This window comes from Lutra lutra, chromosome 8 (genome assembly GCF_902655055.1).
Source record: "Lutra lutra chromosome 8, mLutLut1.2, whole genome shotgun sequence".
Classification (NCBI taxonomy): Eukaryota; Metazoa; Chordata; class Mammalia; order Carnivora; family Mustelidae; genus Lutra; species Lutra lutra.
This window is the reverse complement of record NC_062285.1, coordinates 128,181,567-128,195,760: the sequence shown is the minus strand read 5'-3', so window position 1 is coordinate 128,195,760 and position 14,194 is coordinate 128,181,567. Positions and strand designations below refer to the sequence as shown.

At 44.2% G+C, this 14,194-nt stretch overlaps 1 long non-coding RNA gene across 2 annotated transcripts in view; it reads right to left on the bottom strand.

Annotated features, from left to right (window-relative positions):
- Positions 1-14,194, bottom strand: part of LOC125107911 (uncharacterized) — a 112,946-nt gene that overhangs the window by 57,694 nt on the left and 41,058 nt on the right. For both annotated transcript variants that reach the window (XR_007129704.1, XR_007129705.1), the window contains exon 2: positions 5,104-5,180. This is a non-coding gene — a long non-coding RNA (uncharacterized LOC125107911). The remainder of the gene's footprint in view (positions 1-5,103; positions 5,181-14,194) is intronic.

The following is a 14,194-nucleotide window of genomic DNA, read 5'->3' as shown; positions in this document are numbered from 1 at the left end:
CTGAGAGACACACTTTAAAAAAGATGAACTTTGTGGTATGTGAACCATACCTCAATCAAACTGTTATTTGAGGGGTGCCTGGGTGACTCAGTCAGTTAACTGTGCCTTCAGCTCAGGTAATGGTCCCAGGGTCCTGGGATCGAGCCCCACATTGGGCTTCCTGCTCAGTGAGGAGTCTGCTTCTCCCTCTCCCGCTGCCCCTCTCCCTTACACAATCTCTCTCTCTCTTTCTCTAATAAATAAATAAAATCTTTATTTTTAAAAAAAATAAAGATTTGGAAAAATTTAAAAAATTTAAAAAAAATAAAGATTTGGAAAAATACTTCAAGAGCTCAGGGAGGACTTTCCAAAAAAAAGACATTAAAAAAATTTCTCTTAAAAGGGAAGAAAGTTAATTATAACCAAGTAAGGCACATTTAGTAAAAAAAAAATTTTGATGAAAGTTAAGAAGGTTCTAAAGTTAAAAATTATATAGAAATTCCAAAAATTAGTACATACACACTCCAGGAGCTTATGATCTAGTGGAGGACACAGTTGTAGGAAATAAGAAAATATAGATTATTTAGCATTTGTTAAGTTCCTAGTGTATCACACTTTTTTAAACATATATATTTTCATTTATATCTCACAGCATCTTATTTTTTTAGCATTTTTGTACATATTTTTTAAATTTTTATTTATTTTTTAAAATTATTTTCAGTGTTCCAGAATTCATTGTTTATGTACCACTCCAAGCGCTCCATGCAATACATGCCCTCCATAATACCCACGACCAGGCTCACCCAAATTCCCACCTCCCGCCCCTCCAAAACCCAGATTGTTTTTCAGAGTCCACAATCTCTCATGGTTCATCTCCCCCTCCAATTTCCCCCAACTCCCTTCTCCTCTCCATCTCCCCATGTCCTCCGTGTTATTCCTTATGCTCCACAAATAAGCGAAACCATATGATGCATCCTATTTTTTAAAACAACGAATAAGAAACTCAGAAAGGTTGGTTGAGTTTTCAGACACCGTTCAGCTACTAGATGAAATACCTGCGTTTGAACCAAGGTCTACTTCAACACATAACCACATGAAGAATCTCAAGTTTCCTACATCTCGGATGATCACCTTCATGATTTCTCTCATCTCTCCTGCTACATCTATCCTTTTTCTGGGACACCTGGTAAACCACAGCAGAGAACCTAGCTGCACCAGCAGGCTGTGTGGTGGCCTTCAATAAAACAGCCCAGCCTCTTCCAGAACCTAACAAATCAAACTCTTCCTGACACATGGGTATACTTGGTCCCATCCTTGTACAAATGACTTGTTTCTTCTTAAATACAATCATTTATTCTCGTATAGCTACAGTCTTTGTGTTTCCAGCAAAGACATCATGCCTTTGGATTCTGATCCCATTTCAGTTGTGAGTCAAGGGATCCTGGTTGGTGTTCAGTACACTAAACAGTAACCAAAATAAATATCCTGGAAGCCAGAATCCTGAGGCTATCTCCACTCGGGGGGTTGTGAGGTTTCCGTTGTCAGTGTATATTTCCCTTTCAAGACAAGGCAAGCTATGTATGTGCTAAGTAGGAATGTTACATGATCTCCTCCCCCCACCCACCCCCGGCCCCGTGAGCCGGTGCTAAAAGGAAAACATGGGTATATAAGAGAGAAAAATGGCGCCAGAAACAAAGAAGAGCCAAACTAAATTTGGCATTTCACCTTCCATTTCCCCCCGAATGCTGCCTACCCACAACCCCAACTCAGTGTCAGATGTTTCAAATGTTTTCATTGTTCCTTCCCCCAGCCCAGCTCAAATCCCAGAAAGAAAGGCGGGATGAGGGGGTGGGGGGAATCAATGCCATACAGATGTGTTTATCCCCTCTTGCCTGGATAAAAGACTTCTTTCAAGTATTGTGCATATCTTCCAGGCCGAATCTCTGCATGCTTAGGAACGCCACATGGCAGTCAGGTCAGGGCTGCTCTTTTGCTGTCCTTCTCATGTCAAATGCAAGCTTTTGTTCTCTGATGTGAAGGTTGACAGATGTGTGTTCTCAGGCAGCCAGCACGCTGAAAACACATGGCAGACTGAAACCCCTGGTTTCCTTGGCCAAAGCACAGCCAATGACTCCATGATTGCCCAAGTGGCTCTAGGACCCCACCAGGGTGGAGACAGGGTGCGACGGGGGTCATGCAGGATCAGGAACATGTTCAGGAGAGCAGATAAAGGGGGGAGAAACTTCAGTGAGTCCTCACTGCTTCCTGGAACCTGGGGAGCTACCATGAGATCTGCTATGTGTTGGAGAAGCTAGATTTTGATATTAAATTATGGCAGAGGCTTGTGACAGCTTGTGTTACTCAGCAATCTGTTTCCTGATATGAACTCACACGTAAACACACCTCTCCCTTCCCTCACTCTTTCACTCCCTCCATCCTTTCTGCCTCTCCTCTTTCCTTCTATATCTCCCTCCCTCCCTCCTTCCCTCCCTTTTTCTTTCCTTCCTTCCTTCCATCTTTCCTTCCTTCCTTTCCTTCTTTCTTCTCTTCCATTCTTTTCTATCATGTCTCAAATGCTCTTTTTTCTTTCCTCCTTTTACTTTTCTCTCTCATACTCACTTTCTCATTTTTATCTCTGCTTTCCCTCCCCATGTCTGTCTCTCTATTCCCCCCACATCTCTCTCTCTTACACACACACACACACACACACACACACACACACTCCTCTCTCACACACATCTCCTTACTATGTCTCAGAGACCAAAACATTCTGAAGGCTCCACAGTTCTGCCCTTTGTCAATTCTGGATTCAGATCTTCTTCCTCTGGTCTTCCCCAGTGTTCTGGCCGCTGTTTCGGATGACTGGAACTGCTCTGGCTGCCTGCTTACCTATCTTAGCAGCAAATTATTTTACATTTACAGATCAGATGGAGTTTCTATGTATGTCTTGTTTCCCCTAGAAATTCTCACCCTTTTCTCTCAACACTGAGCAACCTCATTTCTCTGTGCTCCCTCAGCAGTGGGCAATGAAACTCCTCTGTCCTGCTCCAAGATCCTCAACATGAGAGATCCAGTCAGACAGAAGGCATTTGTGTTACTGCCGGCCCTGGCTCTCTCCCCCACTTTGTTCTCCCCAACTCACCGTCTATACTCTTGCCAACTCATCCAAGTCTGGAACTTGCCAGCTGCCACATCTTGTGATTTGAAATTTTTATCAAACTGTATTAAGAACTGAAGAGAAATGTAATCTAAATTTGTGATGGTATGGGGGCACCTGGGTGGCTCAGTTGGTTAAGGGTTGTCTTCAGCTCAGATCCTGATCCCAGGGCTCCTGATTGAGCCCCATGTGGAGCTCCCTGCTCAGCTAGAAGTCTACTTCTCCTTCTGCCCTCCCCTTGCCCCTGCCCCTGCTCATGCTCTGTCTTTCTCGCATTCTCTCTCTCCCAAATAAATAAATAAAATCTTTAATAAATAAATACATATATATATATACATAAATTCGTGATGGCATGGAGAAGGCATGGGTTGAGAGGACAAGGGATCTGTATTTGAACTTTACAGTAAAGTAGGTATGTTACTTTAGTGTGTTAGAGCCTCTGATGGTTATCTCCTGAGATGCATTCTCTCTTTATTCCTCCACAACTTTCCCTCCAAAATATTGCCTGGGTACATAATTACCTCAACAAATAGTATACTTCCCAAGCTCCCTTGCAGCTAGGTATGGACATATGATGAGTTTAACTGATGGGATATAAGTTAATATGACTTATGTGATCCTTCTATACGGAAATCCTTATGAATGTACGATAGGGCTTGCACAACACCCATGATGTGTGTACTTAAGTGGAATGTTTGTGCCATTCTTTGTCCTTCTCTTCCTTCTTGGAGGCTGGATTAAAGGTGCAATAGCCAGAGCTGGAGCAGCTATTGTGGTCTCCGGACCCCAAAGTGGAAGTCTTATTGAGGATAAGAGATCAACATGCCTGAAAGGAGCTTCGTTTCACTGATCTTCATGGAGTTGTTCCTTCAGCCCTGGGCTGCTGATGTTCACATGAAAACAAACAGACTTATATCTTATGTAAACCACTATTTTGTTTTGTTTGGTTTCTTTGGGTTTGTTTGTTTGGTTGGTATTGTTGTTGCTTATTTTGTTGTTGTTTTTGCTTATTTTGCTTATTTTTGGAGTTGTTGTTACTCAATTCCCCCAACTCCAAAAGGAGGTCAGAATATACGATCGCTAAGTCTATCCCAGGTCTGAAATGCCAATGATTCCAGTTAAGAGTTGTGGATGCCTTTACAGAGCTCAATATTTCTAAGTTAAACTGCAGATTCAACTCTGGGTCAGAGTGGCTGGCACAGCTTAAAAGAAAGCCACAGCTCTCATTCCTTTTCTCCCCATCACTCTATCTATTTAGTGATCATGAGTTTCCAGGGCCAGGCAGAGGGGACCCAGAACAAAAGCAGTTATCAGTCATTGAGCCCTCACCATGTACAGGGCTTCATTTACTTGTCACAACGGTCCCAGGTACCCTCATCACCCCCTTTTGTGGTTGAGAAAGAAAGTTGGTAACAGACAGGATCCAACCAGAGTGTGTGTGACTCCAGAACCGGTTGTTTCCCAAGACGACTTCTCAATATGGGGAGCCCCGAGGAGAAAATCCACCAAGTAAACCCATGTGTATGCATGTGCGGAAGGGAGACTGGTAAGCACAACCTGGCTACCTGATATAAGGTCAAAGAAAGACCAGTCCACCCCAAATCCTTCTTTCATGATCAAAGTCAGAGACACAGTATGCTATGTCCCTTTACGTGAGCATGATCCAGTTGGTGTAGCAGGAGATAATATAGTCCGCTGTACTGAGGATAGTGATCTTCTGGGGACAGGTCAAATCCTGGCCAACAGGAAATACCAGAGCTGGGAAATGCACCCTACTCACCTTCAACAAGCACGAAATACACCCCGGTTGTTGTGTTTTTGTTTTTGTTTTTGTTCTGTTCTGTTTTCCAGAGAAAGTCAGGCTTGCCTTTATCTCCCTCTTGAAATCAATCCAGCCCCAACCCCATGTCTGCAGAAATAAATAAGGCATGATCCCACCCTCAAGGAGGACACAATACTGTGCTCACCTTTATAGTTGAAGTATTCATGGATTCTCTGTAGGAAAGGTTTATTGTCCTCATTCTACAGGTCAGGAAGCTGAGGCCTAGAGAGATAAAATGACTTGCAGTAAACTCATGATGGAGCCAAGATTTGGATCTTAGTCCAAAGACTCCAAAGCCCATAAAACTCCATGCTGAACATCAGCCTTCTTAATGAGATCAGGCTCCTAATCTCAAACCAACACTTCTTTCTAAGAAGCCAGGCCCATTTTAAAAAAGGTAATAAATAAAGCCTTCTTCAGCAGTTGAGTTGGCTACTGTATGAAGGCACTGTTCAAGCTCTTGATCAGCTCTTGATCATATGTATCATTCTAGAATCACCAGTGGCTGGAGGTACCTTAGAGAATATTTAGAACAACAGTGTCCCAGTGTCCCTCAACAGGGATTTGAGTCCTAGAGATGTGACATCCTTACCAAGGCTCTCACTTCTCTCTATGGCAAAGCCAGCATCAAACTCAAGGCCATGACTCCTGTACTACTATTTCCATTTTGAGAGGTGGTGATAAACACTAGTGGTTCAGCCTGTGAGCTCTGGAATCAGACAGTCTTGGGTTCAAATCTCAGCCACACTACATCTAAGCCATATGATATTACACAGTTTCTACAACCTCCCTGTGTCTTACATTGCTCATGTACACTTGGATGTGATAATGGTTCCTGTTAGGATGATCAAAGGAGGTGACATAGTGCAGCAATCAGCATGGAGTCTGGCACACAGTAGCTCTTTGGTAAACTCCACTGCCTTATTATCATCTAAGCACATTATCTCTCCATAGACATGTCATAAAGAAGGGAGACCAAGGCATTAGGGAAGAGGAACAAAATTCAATGTGCATAGAGAACACATGCATTTCCCTCATCTCGAGTTGACAATGATAGATAGAACCTGGAGGTCATATCATATCTCCAAAAAAGAATTCTAAACAAGAAGACAGGAAGCACGGAGCACTGACATCTCCCACCTCTGGGGTCACTTTCTTATCTGCTAATGCATCATTTGACATGTGCCTACACACATCACCTAGAAGGTTCCAGTCTTCTCCCATATGTGAGAAATTCCTCATTCCACAAGTATTAGGATTTCTAGGGATTAGTGGGAAAGGCAGTTAAATATCCATATCCCTCAGAATGAAGAGAAGGGAGAATCCCACTCATTCCCCTACCCATGTCCTCCCTCCCCTCTTACTGGTCTCACCCTCCACACACTTCCCCTGCTCTGAGCCTTCTTCAGCAGTTGAGTTGGCTACTGTATGAAGGCACTGTTCAAGGCAACCACAAACCCCACAGTAAAAGGGATAGGTGGCTGTCTGTGTCTTACCCCAAGCTTGATAACAAATCCTAAGCACCCAAAATCTTACAAGTTTCAGATTGCTTCCAATATATACACAAGATGGCAAGGGGCTTCTCTTTTTAAAGACAAGTTAGAACTAGGCCCACGTGGACAGTCTGTAACACCTGCTGCTGCCTTTACAGACTAGAGGAATGGAACACAAGGCAGTGAGACAAGCAAAAGTATCTCACCTGGCTCCCCAGTCACTGGGAAGGTGGCCTGCAGGTCACCTACAGGACTTCTGACCTGCCAAACAACCAGTAAACTTTTTCTGAAGGAGGCTGAGTTGTATGTCACTAACCAACTTTTCTTTCCAAATAGCGGCTAGGAAGATGTGTCCAATTTGTGGCCCTGGAAATGTGAGGATAACACACATATGAAAAGGAAATTATAAGGAAGTCATTGTGCTAGCCTTCCAACCTCTCTGCTGGCTCCACCTATGTTTTTGTTAACCTGATTTTTATTTATTTTCTTTTATTTTATTTTATTCAGAGAAAGAGAGATAGTGTGGGGGGGTGGCGGTGGAGAGCAGGGGAGAGAGAGAGAAAGAGAATCTTAAACAGATACCATACCTAGCATGGAGCCCAATACAGGGCTCAAACCAGAGACCCAGAGATCATGACCGGAGCCAAAATCACAAGTTGATCACTTAACAGATTGAGCCACCCAGAAACCCCATCATTTTTACCTAATCTTTAAAGCAATGCCATTTTGGGGCACCTGGGTGGCCCAGTTGGTTAAGTGACTGCCTTCGGCTTGGGTCATGATCCCAGGGTCCTGGGATCGAGCCCCACATAGGGCTCCCTGCTCAGTGGGGACCGGCTTCTCCCTCTCCCTCTGATGCTCTGCCTGCTTGTGCCTCTCGCTCTCTCTGTCAAATAAATAAATAAAACCTTTTTTAAAAAATAAAATAAAATAAAGCAATGCCATTTTATATAATGTAAACATACTCTTAAACCTGAAAATCTTTTCTGAATCAAAGTGAAAATAAATAAATAGGACAAAACAATGTCTACAGAGTTGTTTTAGAATTACCAATAATGTATGTGAGTTTCTAATACTATCACTGAGTTGGTGCTAAACAAATAGTGACATTTCACACACATTATCAGGCTTATTACATGCACTCATAGGCACGAGGCTGGATTGATCATAAAGAAATAGAGACCCACAGATGTTCAACAAGGAAGTGGATTCCCCAAGCATATTCTCCCAAACTGACAGCTTTCCAATAATTTTTCAAATAATTTATGGGCATAATTGACTGTGATTAAAGGCATAGCTGGTAACAACAAATGATTATTGAGAGTATGATTCTTTTTTAAGTGATACAGTGTGAAAGCAAGACCATGAAATCTACACCAAAAGTAGAAAAATGTTGAAGTTTGTTACCCCACTAATCAGTGACACAGATGTACCACCAACAACAACCAACCCCAATCATTACCAGTATCACTAATGGTACCACCATCAACTCCACAACACCTCCATCACCTCCACCATAACCTCCACCATCACCACCATCACCTCCACCATCCCCACCATCACCTCCATCATCAACACCATCACCTCCATCATCACCTCCATCATCACCTCCATCACATCCATCATCACCTCCATCATCACCTCCATCACCTCCATCATCACCTCCCTCATCACCATCACCTCTATCATCACCACCATAACCTCCATCATCACTACTATCATCACCATCACCACCATTACCTCTACTATCACCACCATCACCTGCACCATCACTACCATCACACTATCACATCCCACCATCACCACCACTGCCACTATTATCACCATTGTCACCACCACCTCCAAAACCACTCTGACCTGGCTCCACACCCACAGTTACACTCATGATATTAAAGCCTAGCTATGCCTTTAAATACAACTAAAATAAAAAGAGGACTTTTGGTAAAGTAGAGGAAGAGCCAGGAACTCTTTTTAGCATAACATCAGCATAAATGATGTAAGTGCCTGACAAATGTTCTATCCACAAGTCCAAAGACAGGAGAGGTTTAAAAAAAGGAAGTTTTTATCTTCTAGCCCCCATGAGAAGGGAAGCTACCTGGTCAGGCGAGATAAAAGGTTCTATGCCCATGGGAAGTCAGAGGCAGAGTGAAAAAGAGGAAAAACCCCTTCCAAAGCCTCTCATGCCACGTGCACTCGGTGGGTACTGAAAGATGGGACTTGACTGTAAAATAAAGGACTCTTTTGTGCATTATCCTGGACTCTCTGAGTGTACTTGGCTGACTAACAGTAAGAGAATTTAATAATAAACTCTGCCAGATCCAGTCTCCATCAGTAGGGTTGTGGAACTAGGGTTATATTGGGGGTCTGCCTAAGGGAAAGAGTTCTTTTGATCTTGTAAATGGAACATTTTCCAGAAAAGCAGACTTTCACACTGCCAAGATGGGCATCCTCTAACTGTATTGCCTGAGTTTTAGTATCTAAGTGCTTCAACTTTAAGGACCTGTTTGGATGCTAGTTTTTGAAAGAACAGTGAAAAGGGAGAAAACCCCCATTCCATCCCACTGATGATGAGCCTCAGCTACCTACAGCTCATGGGTTCCTAGCACACCAGAGGAGCTCAGAAGAGCACAGGGCATTTTCATTGTAGGGAAAGCTCTGTTACAGATGAGCTGCATGATCTTGAGTGAGTGATTTCATCTCCCAGGTTCCTGAGAATGAGGGAATTGTCCTAAACCATTGGAAAACCCTTTGAGCTTTATGCTTCTTACTGAATACTTCCTACCACACTTTCTGTCTCCCTGTACTGATCATGGGCAACTTAGTTGGGCAAGTCACTTGATCATTCAGGCTTAGTTTTCTCATTTCAAGCCAGCAGCATGTACTGAATACATTCATACATCAAGCACTGGAGATAGAAATTTGATGTGGCAGATTGCCACATCCTAATTTGTCCCCCTCCATGTCATCATGCCCTTTGCCATGTGACTTTGTGCTTCATTCTGCTCAAGAGGTAGTGTGGATTCTTCTGCCTCTTCTGTTTGGGTTTGACCTTGTGACTCACTAATTCCAGTAGTATACAGCAGACATGAAGGGGGGCTAGTTCCAAACCTGGGCCCTATAGGGCCTTATGTTCTTCTGCTTACCCTCTAGCACCTCTGCCATTGCTCTGAGAAGAGCATCCCAAAGCAAGTCTAGTTGGCTGTCCAAAGATAGGTGGAACAGAGCAGACCTATCTCACCAAGCCCAGGCTCTATGAGCAGCCCCCAGACAACACCCAGCTGTGTGAGCTACCTAAGTGCTTATTGCTGCAGGTTACTGAGGCTTGCTAAAAAAAAAAAAAAAAAAAAAAAAAATGAAGACAGTTTAGGTGACAGAACAAACTTTATTTAACATTTTATGAAGCCAGTATTCTCCATTCTCAATGGTCCAGAGAACTAAAAAGCAGGGAGAAAATGGCAAATTTTTAACAGAAAGTAAACAAGAAATAGAAAAGTTAAAAATGAACAAGGGAAATATTTGAGTCACGTAACAATCAAGGATTGGTCTCCTGGATGGTGTGACTTCTGGGCAAATGGAACCCTTATAGGAACATGAAACTTTAATGCTAGGTTTGGGTTTGCTGACATTTCTCAGAGTCAGTAATGCCCAGCTGACTAAAGAAATGTCACTGTTGGGTTAACTAAAGATTTCAACAGGCTGTATGGTTGTTTGTTATGCAGCATGATTGTGGCAGTAACTAACTGATCCAGTGAATAAAATCTAGTCCCTTGAGTTCAGTGAGCTCACACTGGAGAAAATGAGACTAGTAGCCACATAGATGTAATCCATTATAAGATATATAAGGCAAAATCTGCTGATGGAGATGTTCCGAATGCTCTGAGAACATAGTAGAAGGGTCTATAATTCTTCTCAAAATGTATCAAAGGAGGCTTTCCCATAGCAAGAGAGGGAAGAAATTGTGTCTTCCTCAATCTTGTATCCCTGGTGCCAAGCAGAGGGCCTGGTATAGACTGGGTGCTTTAGTTGGTTATTCTGAATTCACCCCCATGCCTCAAGACCCTTCTGTGTCTTCCTCTTTGTTCCAGAAGACCAACTCCTGCGGACCGCTTCACAGGGGCTTTATAGCTGGCAGGTTTAGAGCCATAGTGATCAGAGAGAGAGAGAGTAGAGAGACCGTAGGAGTTTCCTCTCCATTCACACCCATTTGAGCCATCTGGGTACAATGTAATCCTCCTTCCTGATGCCTCCCTTCCTGGAACAGTGTTCAAATACATTTGTTGACTGACTCATCAACTAACATTTAATGGCCATCTACTACAATCCAGACATTTTTTTTCTAAGCACTATTGATACAACTGTGAACCAGGCAGATGAAATCCTGCCCTCCTGGGAGGACGGCCAATAACACAGTGACATAAGATAATGCAGATGCAGATATGTAATGTGAGGTAAACAAAGGAGAGGTGAGGAACTAGAGAGTCACAGGGGCTCTGGTTGGATGGGAAACCAGGGAAGGTTGCTCTGAGGTGGTAGCATTTAACCAGAGCCCCAAATAAAGCAAGAGAGTGAGCATGAAAAGAGCCGGAGAAGCATATTCCTGGAAGAAGGAAGAACAAGTGCAAAAGTGGAAAGGTGAAGACCCAAAGGAGCAGAGCCCAGTGTGGCCAAAATAAGCAAGTACAGATGACGTCAGGAGGCCTCAGGGAGGACTAGCCCTGGGGGGATCATGGTAAGGACTTCAGATTCTATCAAAGGACTGACTTCATATCTCAATAGGATGCTATTAGAGAAAAATTATTCTGATAATTGTTAAAATGATAAGGAAGAGTTTATTCAAGACCGTGGAGGTAGGGGAAGGGATGGAACTCAACTCCAAACACAACAGGGATGAGCAGGGATTTATAGCCAAACAGAAGAGCAAGGGGGTCAGTGGATGGAAATCACTAAAGGAGATGTCAATGGCAGGGGAGTCTTGCTGACATGGTCTACCAGGATTCTCACTCAAGCCAGGCTGAGGACTTAGATCAGGAGGGGTAAGAGTGGAGTGGGGAGTAATGAATTTGATCAGATATTAAGGGTGGGTTGATTCCTGCTAAAATGACTTAGCAAGATTCTTTGCTAAAACTGGGCTCAGCAGCTCAAGGGCAGGGCAACAGGCTGAGGGGAGCCTGGCTAGAACTTGGTCAAGGAGAGAGTCTTTGTCGATCCCTGGGGCTGCCTTGTGGAGAGTCAAGTGTAGGGACAGGAGATGAGATGAGGAGTCAGTTAGGAGGCTGTCCCAGGCAATTAGGAGACCCCAGCAGGAATGACAGTGGCACGGTGAAGATGGTGCTTGAAGGAATCCATAGGCATTTGAACTGAGTCTCAAAGGACAAGTAGGAATGAGCCAGACTAGGCAAGAAGGCATTCCAGGTAGAAGGAACAGAACGAGCGAAGGCATAGAGGTGCAAAAGGAGGCCTGGAGGAATCATGAGGTGGCCTGCTAGGGAGATCAGAGGCTGCCTGTGTCGATACACAGGACTCCAATAACCTAGTTCCTGAGGGAATCCCAAGTGGCCATTCCAGCCAAATTATTCCACTGTCTACCGTTCTGCTGGCTTTGCTCAGCATTTCAGAACTGGGCACCAGGCTTCTCACATTTCTGTCTTCAAAAGTCTTTCATTCTATTTAAGCCCTGAGAGAGGGGGGCCCTGCTTCTCTGAGAGGCCTTGCTGATGGTGCTACGTCCTTTCCAGGAAACCACTTGACTCCCTCTCTCCTGTGGTACCTCTAGATGGTCCAGGTGGTGCCCTCAACTGAGACAGGAGGAGGGCACGGCAGAGAGAGAATGCAGAATATCACATGGAGACCTGGCAGCTCTTGTCTGGGTAAACAGCTAGCAGCCTGGTGAGTGTTTCTTTCATCAGGAAAGGACAGACCCTACCACTAGGTCATGTAAGCTCAACCCCCAAATGTCAGCTATATACTATCGTATGACCATAGGCAAGTGATTTAATCTCTCTATGTCTCAGTTTCTCCTCAATCAGTAGAGGCAAAAATGGTACCTACTTCATAAGATAGTTGTAGAGAGTTAAGGACCTCATGATAGCTCAGGGCTATCTTGATAGCTCGACTTGTGCCTGGTACTCAGAACTGTGCGCTCTTCTCTCTTTCTCCTTTTAGATTGCCCAGAAAATATTTATTGGGCTCCTACCTCATGCAGGCACTTTGTAGGGGACAGAGAGGTTAGGGGTGAGCAAACCCAGTCTCCAGGCTCCAGAGGCATACAAATTGGGGAAGAGTTAGTTGCCATCCAGCAGGATAAAAGATGGGATAGTGAGCAGAGGGGACTTTAGAGGCTCATGGAAACACCTGCTTGTAAGCTGAACTCACAGAAGCCATGGTCTGTGTAAAATAGAAGCCTGATAATGTTACTCTGTTGCTTTATATTCTTCAGTAGCTCCCAATTGTCCTCAGCTTTATCCAAATTCCCTAAACTAGTCTACAACCCTCGAGGATGGGACCTGCTCTCTCCCAGGCCTCATGTGCCATCACGCTCCCCTCTCCCCCAGCCCTGCTGCTCCTCATGGCACATCTCTCACCTCCCAGAACAAGTCCTGCTTGGTCCCACTTCCACATGTCTGCACCCGTGTCCCCCAGTCTGTCTCCTTTGTCACTGAGTTCCCATCTTCAATATCACTGCCTCTGGGAAACTTTCCCCCTACCTTTTGGGTCTTCGCAGGTGTTCTGAGGACCTATGCTTTCCTCCTCATGGCATTTATCACACTATTCTGTCCAATTACTTATTTTCTCCACTATCCTTCTTCAGTGCCTTGACCACAGGGACCAGGTCTGGCTCATTCCCTCCTGTAAACGCTGACTGCGTGTGCTGATGCGGGAGCCTGGTACATATGGGTGGAAAAGAATTCAGTTGGTCTGAAACTCCCACTGAGAGCAGCTACTGGAGCAGACCCAGGTTCTTGGCATGATCTAGGCTACTCCTTAAATAGACCAACTCTTTATTTACCTTCTTAAATATTTTCCAGGTCATATAACTCAAAATAAAGCTTGACCGTGGTGACTTCCTACCTGGACAGAAACAATATCTTTCTCAAGAAATCCACTGATTGCCAGTAGCAGGAGCCAGACACCCATGTCATCTGCAGAAGCATGTTCTGAGATGTGGCTGCCCCCTTTTTATAGAAAAAAATAAATAAATTAAATAAAATAAAAAACAAACAAAAAAAAACACAACAGAATGCAAGACAGTGAGGTCCTGCCCAGCCACGGTGTGAGCTAAGTGGCAGAGCAGGGTGCAAATCCGGACCCAAATGGTAAATATGCTTCCCATTTTCATGCCTCTGTCTTTCATGCCCACAGGATACCCTAATCTTGGGGGAAGAAAGCCTCATTGAGGTTATGTCTCTCTTGTCTGGCCCTTTAAAATGATTTTGAGACTATTTCCCTTGATAGCTTCTTTAGAAAGGGGGATAAAAGCAAATAGAAGAGGGGCAGCAGGCTCTGGAAGTCAAATTTCTGCCATTCCTGCTCTGGGGTTTGTGCAATCCCCAGAGACCCGTCGCAGATCCCATGCATTCCAGTGAGTGTGTAATGAAAACAGCCTGGTCTCTAGATGTGCGTCTACGAGAGTGTGGGGCTTTCTCGAAAGTCAAGAGTTATGTTATTTCTCAGCCCCTCACAGAAAGTCAAATCAGGCCGCCTCCGGAAAAAGCGAGGGGCCACCATTGGGGGGCGGGGGGGCGG